The 16,356-nt window shown below is 39.3% G+C and overlaps 1 long non-coding RNA gene across 1 annotated transcript in view; it reads right to left on the bottom strand.

Moving 5' to 3' along the window:
* Positions 1–15,711, bottom strand: part of LOC141748727 (uncharacterized) — a 79,532-nt gene extending 63,821 nt beyond the window's left edge. Inside the window, exons 1-3 of the long non-coding RNA XR_012589084.1 lie at positions 15,611–15,711; positions 14,402–14,646; positions 10,375–10,578 (exon numbers count right to left, since the gene is read on the bottom strand). This is a non-coding gene — a long non-coding RNA (uncharacterized LOC141748727). The remainder of the gene's footprint in view (positions 1–10,374; positions 10,579–14,401; positions 14,647–15,610) is intronic.
* Between the last annotated feature and the right edge of the window lie 645 nt (positions 15,712–16,356).

Genomic DNA, 16,356 nt, shown 5'->3' on the forward strand with positions numbered 1-16,356 from the left:
CTGCTGCTTTATTGTTTTGGCCATATTAATCAGAAGGAAGCAGTGCCTTGGACAGGAAGTTATAAGCAGCCCTGAGTTTCATACTTCCGTGTTTCATTGTGATAAAAGCAAATTACAAATAAAAAAATTTTAACCTTATTATCTAGCCTCTCCCTCTTTTTAGCTAGGAATGGCCTTATGACACATGCATGAGTGTGCTGTACTGACTTCATGAACTGTCAGGCAAATGGTCGCCCTGCCAGTTACTCAGCTTGTCTAAGCACTACAGACTCCAGAGCGAAGCCCACGCTGCTGAGTACCTACAAGAGTGACCCAAGACTCCACCACTTTGACCACCACTGTGTGAAGAGCAATTTTCTACTTTGAACAATTTTATTAGCTGAGAGCTTCTGCTGAGGGGTTCAGAGACAACATAATTTTCCAAAGCTCATACACGACTTAAAATCATAAAAGCCCCCTGGTTTTCAGCGATATTTCTACCCTTAACGTACCTGAGCTCTTCTCAAACTCCTGCTTCACCATGTTAAATGAGCATATCATCTATTCCACATATGACTGCCTGTTCTGGCCACACAAAATGCCCCAGGCTATCAACACATAATGTCTACCACCAATGCGTTCAGATCATCCTTCCCCCACCTTGCTTAACAGAGAGCTAAAGATGCTGTTCTGACAAATGGCTTGCCTCTCTAGAAAAGTCTTACTGCCATAAGGACTCACTCCCAAGCAGCGAGCACTCTGCCTTTTCTGGGTGTCTTTAATCAATAGTGGCTTTTGCTTTGCACTAAGTGACTGGTGGCAGACATGCCACTGGGCCTCCACACTGCTTGCATGCCATCTCTGTCCCCACTGTTTACCAGGATTCCTTCTCGGGGTACCAAGCCACCTGGCGGCTGCGTGCCCATGTTGCAGGTAGGTCTCAGTCCCTCCAACCACTGCCAGAGGCATCCAAACCTCAAAAACTCTTGATGCTTGCACTCACAATAATCATTAAATGCACAAATGAGATAATGAGAAGCTCTGAAAAGTCTCCAAACAAATTCAAATTTGCCTACTTTGTGCTTCAACGCTGCCTCACTCGGAGCGGAGCCACGACTGCTTGTGTGCTTTCCAAGTGTTATTATAGGCTTACAAACACAGAAAGAGAAAAAAAATTCACATGGGGTAATTGTGTGATTCTCCTGCCTAAAGACTAATTCCCCCCTACGTCCAGGCAAGGTATGCATTTTCCTACTTTTTCCTCTCTCAAAACAGAAAGAGGGTTCAGAACAATGTTCAAGACTTGGCACGAAGCAAGCGCACAGCCAGTCTTACAGTCTTACCTCTTTGCCAGTGCCTGTGCCCTAGACAGGGGCACCAAAGAATTTATGTCCATCAGAAGACCTTTTGCGCAACAAGCTAGTGGCTTCCAGGTAGTATGCGCTGCCAGTAAAATGGCAATCAGCCACTACTCGTGCTTCTTAATCCACAATGAGCTTTCCACTTACGAAAGAAGGCAATGACATTGCTGAAATGGGAAACCCATTAGGCCATTGACAGGTAATATAAGGAGATGAATTCTGTCCCTCAGAAATAAAGTTCCTGAGAAATAAGGAAGCTACCGTTCTTGAAGATCTGTGCAATTTATTCTTTAAGATTGGAGCCTAAGGGAAGTAATTACATATGCATATTATTCAAACCTGAAATCTTTTCTTGAAACTCTCTTTAAATTATGCCAGTTTGCTAGACTATCTTTTGTACTTCCTCACAGCTTGCTGCCACAGAAAGATCAGCTTTCTCCCCCAGCCTGCCCTCCTCCTGCCCATGCCATCTCACTTCTCCCTTTGCATCAGTCTTGGGTTTGAACTGACCCTTTAGCAAGCACATTCAGCTCTCTAGACCACCAGAAAACAACTGACTTTCACTCTGGAAATACTTGACTGATGTTCCACTGCCCCAGGCAGAAGAAAGAGAATAAAGCAGCTTGCTGCATAGTTGACAAAGCACAAGTGCTTTGAAAAATGACTGATAGGCCCTCCACCCCATACCTTTGTGCTACCCACATCAGTCTAAATGCATATGTTCACACCCGGGCACCTAGATCACACACTGAACTAAAGGAACCGTCACAAATGAGAGAAGTAATTTCAAATCAAACAGAATTTCCTTCTGAATTACACTACCAACACTTTATAATGAAAGCAACAGAGAAGCTGCATGAAATACCCTGATCCAATCCAGTACTTTTTACTTCATCTCCTGCAGTTATTAACTTTTTCTGCAATCAAGTAATCTGGCAGAAAGCTAACCCCAAAAGACAGGAGAAGACAGAAAGTTTTCACCCAAATTTCTTTCCAATGACTCTGGAACTGTCGGGTTGGTTTGGAGATCACAGGTACTGATATGCAGCTTGTGGGTTAAAAATGGGGGGAAGGAGGAGAGGGGAAATATCTAAATACAGCCTCCATGACTCGCCTTGTCAGGCAGAATTAATTAAAGCTTTTCACAAATATTTACATTAGACTAGGTAAAATTCTAGCATTATACAGAATGTATTTTTGCAGCCCATGAGCCACTTGAAAAGATGAATCATGACAGTCAAAAGCACGTCTATATCCTTCCTTTACAAGGTTCTTGTGTTACAGGCAGACTTATACACAAACAGGCCAAAAAGCTAGCCAAGACAGTACAGCTTCATCCTGTACAATGAAGGCAACACACCAACTCAATGAAGCTTAAAGGAAGTCACTTTTTTCTAAATCTCAGCCCTCTGGCTTTTCACCACCTGGACACCAGTTCTAAAACGATGACTTCATCATTTATCATTTTACCTTTCAGTGCTTTACTTAATACATGACCTGCTCAGTAAAATATTTGCAGACTTGGTACTCTGGTACTTTATCCCATTACAAAGGCACGCATAACATTTCACATCTCTTTCATGCAGGTGGTCCTCTGTTCTAACTCAAGGCCAAACAGAATATAAAGTTAGGCCAGTTCAGCAGTATAGGTGAAGGCGTCTGAACTGAGGGGAGGGAGTATGGTAACTGCAGATGCCAAGTGTGGCTATACATTTCAAAGATAGTGCTAATTTATTTATTTGGCTTACAGTGACCGAATCCATCTGTCCAGTACAGATGATCAACCACAAGATGTCTAAGAATCACTACAAATCAACATTTTTTATTAAAATTGTTCACATATGTACCAAGGAGCCACAGAAAGGTGTATTAAAAATGGTCCTGTTCTTTCAGGCAATTCCACTCCATTAAATTTTACGAGTACACATGTCTGAGAAGGAGAAGAAGAGAGGAAAAGAAAAAAAAAAGTATGTATCAGATACTTTTATGTTCCCAGTTTATTTTTAGAATGTTTAATAGTGAAAAACGTAATGCCTTTTTTGTTCATTTCTCCATTTTTTCTCCATTCCAATAAAATATTTCCTGTGCTAGATGATCTCTCTCTCTCTCTCTCATTTTATATTGGATGATCTAGTTACAAATAGCTTCAGACATAGCAATTTAGATTTACAACAAGCAAATAGAATGTATCAATGGAAGTATCTAGACAGAGGAGTTACAGTACATACAGGCAGGAGGCATTCCTTTTCAGCTTACTTACAGAACACATTTGCACAAGTGGTTTTGATTTCTATTTATATTCCTCACTAAGGAGATATATGTGAAATTTGGTACTTATGGCACTCAGCGAAGATAGGTACTGGGAATGCTGCCATCTCCAAAGATGACACTGTAAACTGTGGGGACTCAGCCACATGCAGGTCTCTCCCAAAGGAAGTTGCCCTTTCAAAAAGGAAACACAGAAAAGAAGAGGTGGGAAGAAGATTTCCTCTGCAGTCTAGCTTTCTGTAATACATCCCTTCAATTCTGGTACAGAGCTTGCCTGAGCAAAGAGTGTCACAAGAGCAAAAAGGCAGATCCAAAGACACACAGGTGACAGAACCTAAGAGTGAAAAGTACTTTACAGAGCCCTTTATTATGAAAAGTTGCTAAGGAAATTGTTGGATCCACAGTGATTTACCATTCTTTCTCCTTTTTTCAGACTCAGCTGTTGTGCACTCAAATTAAGATTTGGCTTTGGCTTTTAGGAAGACATGAATAATAATAAAACCATATTGCCGCACATATGATTAAGCAGCTCTCTGGGTTATATACAGAGGAAATGTCTGAAAAGGCACTGGCTGACACTTATCAAAGAATTTGGAAATGGAAATTACAGCAAAAGAAAGTAAATTAGCCAAGAATTTTAAAATAAACAGGATATAATGTGACATCAAATTAAAACCCCAGATCAGGAACCAATGCAAAAAAACGCAGGAAGACAGGCTTTCAAGCTGGTGACATCATATTTATGTATGTCCTATGTCATTCAGACATATTTGGTGGTTTCATGAAAAAGCATACAATTTTGAACTGTGTTTTTGTCTCTGTTGTATATTATCATCTTTCCAGGGCTTTGCAGATTACTGAAGTAAGTCCCCATTCATAATTCTGTTGCTCAAATTCTACTTAAAGTCAATGTTGGAAGGTAGTGCTTTCCAGTAGTATGCTTATTGTGAAGAAAGAGTACAGCATTTTTCAAGACATGAGTTAATGAGTCATACTGTTTGTGTTTCCCAAATAAATTAATAACAACAACTAACAATTCATTCCTAAAGTTCTTGCATGCCCACATTTCCAACTGACTGCAGCAGGAGCCAGAAATGCTCTGCAGCTTTGAAAATGAAAACCATTCTATGTGTTCCAGAATAAATATCTACAGATGAATCTGATGATGGTTAAAGGTGACACTTAAAATCTTTGGAAACCAAATTTTAAAATTAAAAATCCCAAACCAGTAAAACACAGTAAGCTTATTTTAGAACACAGTCTTTTGAGATTGTTACTCCCATTACCTGTGCAACCTGCCACTGAGTAGCAGATTCTATATTTATTAACATTATTGGCATTGACAACATTATCATTACCATCATTTATTACCAATTATTCCAGAGAGATTATTGATAGCGTTGGTAGAGCAGGCCAAACAGAAAAATGTTCACTTTTATGAGATCACCAGCACCTGGCAAGGAAGGCTGAAACCTGACCTTGTGTCCTGGGTGAATCTATTTTAATGACACTATTTAAAATGTGTGTAGGTACAATTTGTACCTAAAGCACATCTTTGTGCAAGGTTCTCAGAGGTTTGGTGTTTGGGGGGTTGTTTGGGGTTTTGTTTTTTGGTGGTTTTTTTTTGTTGGTTGTTTTTTTGTGTTTTGGGTGTGGGGGTTTTTTGTTGTTTTTTTTGGTTTTTTTTAAAAAAAAAAAAGTTGTGTGTTAGCATTCCTTCTATGTTGGAGAGAGAAGAGGTGTCGCAGGGTGGTGCACAGGTTTGCCCAGACTCACATGGTGGGCTCCAGCCTGCAACCTTCCATCACCCACGTTGCTGAGTGGAACTGCTATGCAGTTCTTCTGGAGGAACAGTTTTTAAGATTTCAATTCAGCAAAGTACAGTACAAAGTCACTTTGGCTTCTGCAGCTGCTACACAACTGCCTTAGCTCTGCCCTGAAAAGAAAAACCCCAAGACTAAGACTTGTAATATTTAGCTATTAGGAACAAGAGAAATGGAATCAGAAATGAAGACTGGCTTGTGCATAGCAAGCCTGGATGGTGGGTGAGGACGGTGGTGCTACGTGAGGGCAGCCAGCAGTTCACCTCTGTGGGGAGAGGAAGGTAGTGCAGCAAGGGTTATATAAGCAAAGTCACTTGTGGAATGCGCAGAATGTATACAGAGGGTGTGCCGGGAGCTGGGGGCGCGGGGAAGAGTCTCTGGACCCATGTGTAACAGGTCGCCTGACAAAAGGCGTTTCCAAAACGCAGCCCATGTTCTCTGCCCCTGCTGCTGTTTTGGCCCTTGGACTCAAAGCCACAAAAGCCATCAGATACTAGCATGGACAGTACTGTGTTTAATGCTACTAGGATAATCATAAATTAAATAATCAACACATCTCCAGTGCCCTCTTCGCCCTCATCCCCCTTCCTAAAACAGGCAAGGCTTCTGCAATTGTTGGCAACAAACTGCAGGCAAGATATACAATCAAATGTAAAGAAAAAACTTCACACCATTTCCGGAGCAGTCTCTTTTTTTTTGCTCCTGCTGCTTTGGATTTTTTTCCATGACTAATTAACACACATTCCCCCTAAAACCTACCCAAAAGCCCAAGGGAAAAAAAGGGACTATTTTGATTTTCAATGGGTCTGCTCTAATCACTGTAACGGTCCTTTTGTTTTCCTCTTCAGGTGCCACTTGAAACAATCAAATCCAACTGGCAAAGGTATTGAAAGTAAGTCCACTTTAAATTCACAGATGTTGGTAAAGCAAGTGCTCATGAAATCATGGAGTAAAACCTCACCCAGCTGACAGGCAGATTTATCCAACTAATGCACAAACCCAAGGATCCGTGGAAATTTTTGTGTTGAATGCATTTCCTAAATATTTGACCATCGGCTTTGCAGACCTGCTATGGGCATACAAAAGTGCGCATGAGTAATCCCTCACTTCAGTACGAAATCAGTTAGGGGCAGAATTCCACTCCTTCCCACTCAGCTACAAGACTGCATCCTGTAAGTATTTTGTGACTGCCAACAAGAAAACTGAGTTAAACTATCTACAGTGGTACCTGAACTAGTTCTACTGATCAGAACTAATTATAAGAAAAGTTCACACATTGAATGTCAAAGATGAATCCACAGAGGAAATATAACACATGAAACACATGTTCCAGACGTGCTGTTCAAAACAAATCTGAAAAAAAATAAGGTCAAGGGACCTGGAATATTTCTCACAGATATTCTGCAAGCTAAGTAGAGAAATGGTGTTAAATAAATTACATGGTTTCAAATTACTCACTATGCAACTACAAACTACAGAACAGAGCTCTTCAGGAGTACCCTGCCTATAGCAGGACAAATGCATCTGGAAAAACACGCAAAGAAGAGGAGAAACTATCAGATACTGTTTAACTGTTGACCATGACTTACTTTCTGTTCCATAAACCCCAACCAACCTCTTCTTCAGGAGCAGGATTTCAGATGGACTCACCAGGCAGTTCTGTACTGACAAATTGTGAAGACAACCATTAGCAGGCACTGAGAACAATAAATACGTATCACCTCACTATACATAGGTCCCCAGCAGCAAATGGACACAGACATGCAGAGCCACAGGCTGCATATATCAGCCCTATCACACCATCTCTGGGCAGACCTCAGTACAGGATTGGGGCACTAAGGTAAATTTAATTTAGAAACAGGCATACTTCACATTTAAGTTAATTTTGCACATCCAAAGTGTCATACAGGACCACTATTTCCAGAGAGAGCATCGTTTTTTTCAAAAAGTGCATTCAACTTCTGTTAGAAAAAGGATCCCCACTTCTTCTGGAAATTTCATATTCTCAAGTGCCATTTCTCATAGAAATGGCCTCATTTCTGAGTTCATAGAAAGCGGAAAAAGCAATAAAACCTTTAGATGCGAGGTGATTTTTCATCTTGCTAGAAATACTTTAGCACAATTCTAATTCACCATCATCCCAGGAAAGGCTGCCTATAATACACTGAAAGCCAGCTTGGGCTTTAAGCCAGCAAAGCACTTCAGCATGATTTCAGCTTTAAGCTCAGGCACTGAACCACTGACTTCAGTGAGATGACTTAAAAATCATTACAATTAAAAAGCTTAAATGGCTTGCCAGTTTAGAGCCTTGGTGAGAACTTCCTATAATGAGTATCATAGCATACAGCTATGCCATTTTGAGTTTATAATGACCTACCACATGACCCAACCTGAGTAAGGCCCTACAGATATGCTCCAAGTGAAGTTTGATGGGAATGGACAATACTTAAAAATGGCCTTCAGCAGAGGCCTTTGCATTCAAGAGTCTCTTATCCCAGTGTAGGTGAGAGTATACTTTATACATCCCAGGAGGAAAATAACTTAGTCAGAGAGCTCTCAAAGAAAGATAAAGAGTAGAGACAGGAAAGCTATTGTGCATAAATCCAGGTGGAATCATAAGTCTTTCTCAAAATGCTGAAAGAATAAATCCCCCTCCCACAAATACATAAAAAGATGTGGTTCCCATACACAACTGAGTGGCAAAGCAACTTCCCACATAGTCACATCTGCCTCCTTTTTCCTCTGTTCCATTGCTTAAATTCTGTCATGAGAGTAAACGCAAGAGGGGGCAGGGGCTATATACACACATCGTCAGGGGAAGGAAAAAAAAGGAGGGAAGATTTGTACTTTAGACATTTGCATATGAATTTGGCTTCAGCCTGCATCGCATTTACATGCCTTTGAACATTTTCTGTTTCTTTCTGCATTCTTTGCCGCTCTGTTTTATTTATTTTCACCTTCTGCTTCTCAGATCTTCTGCCAGACTGCTTATTTAATTCTACTTGTTGCACTAAAAACACCATTGTTGTCATCCAAATTAATCCCCGAACATAATAAAAACCTCAAAATAACTCAGACGACCAGTTTTCCATCCTTTCGTCTCACTTGAAGTACAGTATAAAAGCCAGTACTAGGTAGCTCTCATAGTTTACACAGGACCAGTCCTAGCTACATGGCATTTTAGTAGGCAGGGGAGTTTTTTTCCTTCCCTGCCTATCTTCTTCCATCAGTTAAGACTGCTCAGAGTCCCCCCCATCTCCAGTGCAGCTAGCCCCTCTTCCAATGTGATCCATTGCAAGACTGAATATTTTTCAAACAAACTCATTACTTGTCAAATATTGAAGTGTCCTTCTGTGACAGGTTAGCTGAGAAGCAAGATAAACTAAGACCACCTTTACTTTCAGGGAGGAAAGGGAACCATCTCCTAAGAGTCTGGTGAAGTCGTAGGGCACACTGGCTACAGATTTTCTATTAAATCTCCTATGTTCCTCTCCATTCAAACTGCATGGGGGAAAAAAATAAAAATAATAAAAAAAAAAATAACCAAGACAAGAAACATGATAGGACTAATATTTTCCCCAAACCTGTATTGCCATTATCTGCCCTCTTCCTCAACTTTTCTCCTGTGAAGGCTTCCCAGAGATGAGAAAGGATCTGAAAAGACTAAACATTCTTTTGCTGCAGATCAAGTATCTATCCTTTTAACTGTTGATCAGGATGGAAGGGAGGTAAAGTGAATGAACACAGCAATCCACACCACTAACCCAGTCAAGTTTTCATTTCATGCATCATGAGGAACAAAAGGGCAATGTTGTTCTGCTTGAGGAGCTGGACATTCCTTCTCAAGCTAAAGCTTCTGATGCCAACTGTGTATGGGGATACTCTGCAGCATAAAGAAGAGTAAGAGCACAGGCAGATGAAAACACTCAGCAGATAATGCAGCATGAACACAGGATAGGACCTGGTCAACCTGTCAAATTTATAATTTTTAAATATTACTTTTTGTGTGTTGGTTTTAGGGAGGAGAAGAAAGAGAAAGTGGTAGATGCTGAAAGAAGCCATCACTAGATGAAGGAATAATAGTATCTAAAGCGCTCAGAAAGCAGTACAGAGTCTACTTAGTTTTCTCACAAACTTCAATCTCAAAACCTCTCAACAATAACAAAAATTCTGAAACTGCAAATAAAGAATTAAACTTTTCTTGCTGGCTTTGTCCAGTCTATAGTTTTTCAAGGGTAGTTCACTGATAACCCTTCAGTCTTTTTCATTTCCTTGATTTGAACTAGATGGCAAATAAATACCATAAGGGGAATTTAAACAGCGCATCAGTGAGAAAAACATTCACTTGAAATATAAGCAAAACACTCAAACTGGGACTATAATAATTTTTGAAGCTGTTCTAGCTTTTAAAGGACTACTTTAGACCTTTTCTTACAGTCTCAAGGACTCCCATTTTCTTTTTTTCCGCATAGAATTTACAATTATTCCTACCATTTATGTCATCCAGTAGCGCTGCTAAATTAGAAAACCAGACTGGAACTTCAACAGCCTGTCTGAGTATTAACCAATCTCAGCTCCTCCACTCTGACAAAGCCCTGGCTGAAAGATAAAAAAGAAACACACACCTACTTGTTAAGAGCTTCTCGTGCCAATTCTTCCTTCCCCTTTCTACTATGCACTAATCACAAATTAGAAAGCATTTGAATATTGTCAGCACAGAGAGCTTATGCAAACCCAGATGAGAGAAATAAATCAGAAAAGTACGAAAATCTTTGAACTTATGCTGCTTTAGCAAAGAATTAATTGACTAGAATATAGGCAGGCTGCTTTCTAGTATCTAGATACATGTGATGAGATTGTAGTTTTAATGTAGTTTTAAAAGTAAGACCTTAACAATAAAAATCGTGATTAAGGCAAAAAGATTTTAAGTATTCACTTCTTACATTCAGGAGCTCACTTGATTTTGCCATTCGCTGATTTGGGGAAGCCAAATTGTAGTTTTCTGCTTCACTTTCTGTTCATACCAGGTTCACTTTTTAGCTCTGACAGTAAACACAGCAGGATTGAGTTTTAATAAAAATATGCAGTTTCCAGTGGTCTTGTGGATGTATTTTCCAGTTCTCAGATACTCCCATTCATATCAGACTCTGTAAAAGGCAAAACAAAAAGTAAAGTCTAACCCGCATTTTAGTCCTAAAATATCTGCCAGTAGTCCTTTAATCCTGAAAGATAAAACCACAAAAAGATCACTACATTTATGAAGAGCAAAAAGCCCTCCTAAAATAAAGCCTTAAAACTGTGGGGGGTTTTCCTGAGTATTGTATCATGCACTGAAATAGCCAATTGCATCAGAAGCACTGAGACATGAGCAAGAACTGTTTCAACATTGACACTTCCAGCCTCAGCAGACAAATTATCCTTTCATTTGAAAAAGTGTTTACCACCCTGTAGCTGCTCTTTCCCATGCCAGTGTTTCTGTCCTCTCAGAAATGCTTAGGAGGGATGCTCTTCCTTATTTTAACTTATCTGCCATCAATAAGGGGTAACCGATAGAGAAGAACAAAGTAATGTACATAACTGCCTCTCCACGTCTCTGAAATCCTTTGAACTAGAAGCCCCTCAAAGCTTTCAGTGAAAGGCAGGTTTTTGCACTTGAACTGGGGCTGATATCCCTGAACCATAATATTTACATTCTTTCTATTTTACATTGCTTTTCCTTAGCGCTTTCACGAGACACTTGAAAATAGAAGGTGAGGCACTATAACTAGACATAAAGCTATTTAGTGGCATAGTGCTCCCTGTGGCTTGTCCATGCCTATTCCTTTTTGATGAGTAGGGGAAATATCTACTAGGTCAATTGGTGCATCTCTTCCTACTCCTGCCACTGCAAGATTTCTACATTGCACCTCTCCACACTGGCTCACGCCCAAGAGATGACAGTATCCCTTGCACAGGTTATGTCATGAAGGCTGCTGAGAGCTTTATGTAGCTTGCTGACTTGGAAAACTAAATTGGCTTCTCTCATGGTGGATCTATTTGAGGTACTTCCTCAGTTTATGTGACTTTCAGGTCATGTTGTCTGCTGTTTGTGGCTGTTCTGGGAAGTTATCTGGCACTGCAGCACTTCAACAGAATTTTAGGAATTTTCTCTTTCCGAATTCATGTTGTCACTATTTTTCAAGCAAAATTAGTTGTCTTTTCAATGTCACTTTCTTGAGGTGACATATCACCTTAGCAACTAATCTCTTCAATACCCGAGTCTAATACAGAAATAATAAAAATTTTAATTCTATCATCTAAGGCCTTTCATTGCACGAAGTTTCCTGCATACGTGATCTGCTTCGTATGGGGAATCTCCAAACTCTAACTAGTGTGGAAAGACTGAGACCTGTCAGCCTTCTTGCTGCCTTTTCACCTTTCTTCACAAGTTGCTAATACTATGACACAAATAATCTCTGGGTAGTGTCAGAACGAGGTCATATCTTAATACTGCTCTGAAGAATTACTCTTATTTGGTGCACAATTTCTATGCACATGGGTGTTTACTGTGCCAATGCTGCATCATATACATTAATTTCAGTTAGGGCAAGGTAATTCAAACTCTGCACAGTTAAAACACAAAACCACGCTATTACTAGAAAAAGAATGAAAAATAATACTGCCCCCAGCTGAAGGATAATACACAGAAGAAATGGTTCCTGAAATTACTAGTATCAGTCATCATTTCTTCATAAACGTGCATTTACATAGCTTAGAAAGCAACAACGTTAAAATGCATCTGATGTTTTTTTCATTCCAAATGCATTTATTTTCTATAAATAATGTTTAAATCTGTTTAACTGTATTTCAGCTGTGAAAATGTAAAAGTGACTAAATGATTTAACTAATTTCACTAACTTGATTTTGAAAATCCAAATAGTGGCCTAGTTTTTCACATTTTCAAAAATCATAGCTAAAATGATTCTTCTAGTAAGTTTTCCATTCAGCTACCAGTGAAGACATTTTTGTTTGTTCATATTCTTTTTCTTACAGGAACCAAGAGTCATCTCTATTCACACTTCACAAGATCATTTGTGTGTTTTTCGTAACATACAAAACAAATAAAACATGTCTTCGAACAGAAAAAAGAATAATAAAAGCTTCCTACCATGAAAACAAAACTTCCACTTATTATTAATTACACTTTACAGTCTAGAATATTTAAGGTCTTAAAAAGAATGGCCTACCACCATGAAAAAAATCCATTCGATGTAATATATTATACATAAGTATACATACACAATGGAGACATAGTTTCTTACCTGAAAGCAGACTGTATAGTATGCTAGAGTAATTAATTACTACATTTATGCTGTTTCCCTTAGAGTTTCACTATAAATGTATATATGCATGCACACACATGCGCACACACATGTATATATTTATCAGTGTTGGTTGGTGATCATGGTTCCGGGTCAGCGAAACAAACATTGTTGCAGTTCACCCTCCCATCACGTTTACAATGACTGCCGTTTCCTACTTCTTCCCATGCACATTTATTTATTCCACAAAAGCAGAACATGCCTATACTCAGGTGCTTTTGCAAGTGATTTTGAAAGTATGGTATAAACAACGCTGAAAACAAAATAGTTACACTGCAAAATACCCCAGGTACTCAGTGGACCCAACACGCTGACAGCTAAAACATTGCAGGCACAGTTGTTGATTGTGCCCGTGGGAGCACTACAATTTCTGCAGAGCCGTATGAACCAGCACGGTGAGGGTTGCATAGTTTAAAATGCTGAAGATCCAACATCATTTAAGCATCCCCATGCATTAAAATAAGCAGGTGCTGCATTGGTGCTACATGTGGGTCACAACTTGAAAAGAACACTTAGTCACTTTGCAATGACATCCTGTATCTGCAATAAATTGCTAATGAATTCACACTATTAGCTATGAGTCTTTCTGATATCCCTTACACGGTCCAGGTATCTTTGGTTTCATTTCCACTTTTAGTTCTTATGCTTTTCCCATTTCTGTCTCCTTAAGTTTGTTTCTTCCTTGCTTTATTGTGTGACTGAGTTTTTGCTGCTCTTTATGTTTGATTAGACTTCCATTTTGTCTGCCAAATGCCCTCTCAATTTAGATTCCTCCTCAAAACCATTAACTTCTCCACATCTACCCTCTCCTTCAAAGGTAACCGATGCCTTGTCTCTTTTAGGCTGCAAATCTTTTCACTAGGACCTACACTTTCAGTGTTTATTTGTACAATATTTGATTAATTTGTAATCCTTTGAAAATTCTTACTAATATTTTAGTAGGGTTTTTTTCCCCTCACACTTAGGAAGTGATACAGTGTTTGTCTTTTCTGAAGCCAGAGAGATAAAATGGTCATCCATAACTAGATGTGCAAGGCACAGTGGAAAAATTAGGTGGTTTCAGCCAGAAAAACTAACAATCAAGAACCTTTTGGCAGGTCTGAATTTTAACTTAAAGCTGCAAAATACATCATTTGAGACAGTTTCAAGTCTTGACCAAATCTTTACTGGAAATTACAGTAGCATAACAAAGCACAGTCTCCTGAGACACCCTCACATCTCAGCAAACATTGTTAATCACCTGGCAGCTTACAAGCATTTATTTCACATAAGAGAGAATGTTCCAGATGATTCTGGAATTTGATGGAAAAGATTGTTGAATTCAATAATATTAAAAATTCTGGCAGCACTAGTCATTGTCAAACTTGCTGGGCCCATAATATGATTTCTCTTAAAATATTATTTCCTTCTCATAGAGTTTAAATGCTGTAAGGCTCCAACTTACACTTGTTCTTTGCAAGACCAACTGGCTAGAAATTTTACAGACAAAACCAAACAATTCACTATGGGGCCCCACCATAAACAAAGTCATATACGAATGCTATTTTTATTACAAAAGCTGTAAAGGTTTCCTGGAAGCTCATCTGTGAAGTTGCTGAATACTACATACCTAACCAAGGTTTCCATGATACTGCCTCCAACTCCATGGACTTTCCAGGAGACAGGAAGATTTTGAATATCCTTCTGTTCCAGTAGAAGTGCTCAGGTTGAAGCAGAGTATCATTAGCCAGAATCTTATAAATTTATGATTCTGATTGAGCACTCATTTTTTCTTCTGGAGACAGCAGTGGCATCCATGCACAGATCACTTAACTGCCTTTCTGACTTTTCATTTCTGAGTTTTAATTTGAGTGCCTGGAGAGAACAATATTGCCTTTAATAAGTGGAACATGTGACAAAGAGAGAGACATTTTTGCGCTATATGACAAACTAGTTTAATTCTCTCCCCTCCCCATCTTACATCCTCAGCATGAGATGCTTCTCCATTTCTACTTCAGTTTGTTTTGCAATTGCAACTGCTGTAAGTCACGCTTTCACATATAGGTCACCAGCCGTGAAAAACAGTGGGAGCATACAATAATACAATTCTCATGAAGCTGACCTTTTCAAATACATTGATTTTATTTTTACAGATTAAGTTTGTATCAACAATATCCCACCAAATAAATAGTTGAGGAAATAAAGAGCCCAAACACTATATGGACAAGCTGCAACAATGCCATTAATCTGCTCACCTGCCTGTCCCGCCTCCTCCCACCCCAGACCCACATCAACTCAAAATCTTCCAGATGTTTTTAGTGTTTAGTTAAACAAAGAAGGTCTTTTCCTCTGTTCCAAGTCTTATCTTTCAGTTACTTGCCTAAATAGTTATAAGTGACAGTTTTTAGCATATAGCCTTTTGCCTCTTTTCTAGCATTATGCAGACCACCCAACACTTCAGCTCCTTTACCCTCCTTTCTCCTCCTACAGCTTGTTGCATCTTGGGTTGAAATTTCTCAGAGGATCAATAACACAACATGTGCAACTTGTAATAGATTCAGCATGGAAGAGATGAAGCTCTGATCCTAACTGGTCCTTGGATGCTATCATAATACAGAGTGACACCATATATTTTTGGTTTTAAAATAAGCTTCTGATTCATGCTCCCCTGTTATTGGCAAGACCATGTGATTGTGACAGAAATAAACTGTGTGGCCTCCATATCAGCAGGGAATCTGTTCCAGGTTGTGCGCACAGAGCAGAAATGGGAGAAGGGGGAGCCAAACAAACAGCACTTCAGACTTCAATCTTCCTGCCTGCCCCTGCCTTAATGTATTACCTTAGCCTATTGCAGGGCTACGCTACCATCCTCCAGGGCTTCCTTCTGGCTTAAACTTCTGTTTGCTTCACAGTGTCATCTCTCAACATATTTCCAAATTCTACAAAACAAACAGCATTAGTCTATTATTTCTTACAATCTAAAGACGAGTGTCAGAGAGCAAGCTACTGTCAAGCAGGCAAGCTCTAAATGCCTTTCCAAACAGAGGTTACTTTGTTGAATAAAAAGTATTTCAGAGCCAAGAAACGATCATGTTTATTTTCTTATCTCCTTGATGAAATAGAACTAATTTCTCTTACGTTCAAAGAGATTTTGCTTGGAGAGCTCAGTTTAGAACTGCAACTCTTAGCATTCCCATTAGGTTCTCCCTGCAGTTTAAACTTTTGCCAGCAAAAGACAGACAAACCTGCTGGGTGTGGTCTGATGCACATCCAGGAGGTCTCTCAAACCATATGTTTCTAATGCTTCTAATCTATGATTGAATCAATTTAAAAGAACAAAAGCTGTGTGAAAGGAGAAAAGAACTTTATCTAGAAATTAAAGAAAATTCAATCAAGTGTCATTTTCTGAGATATTTAAAAGGTGTTGCATCTACCAGCAGGTGCTAAACACAGGAAAGCCTTACCCAGTGATCAGTGCCTTCCCTTCAGTGTACAGATCAATGGGTTCTGGTCCTCACCCATAAGCCACAAAGACCAGTGAGCAGCTTTTCTATCAGAAAACATTAAAGGATTTGCCTTTAAAAA

This window comes from Larus michahellis, chromosome 9 (genome assembly GCF_964199755.1).
Source record: "Larus michahellis chromosome 9, bLarMic1.1, whole genome shotgun sequence".
In the NCBI taxonomy this organism is placed as follows: Eukaryota; Metazoa; Chordata; class Aves; order Charadriiformes; family Laridae; genus Larus; species Larus michahellis.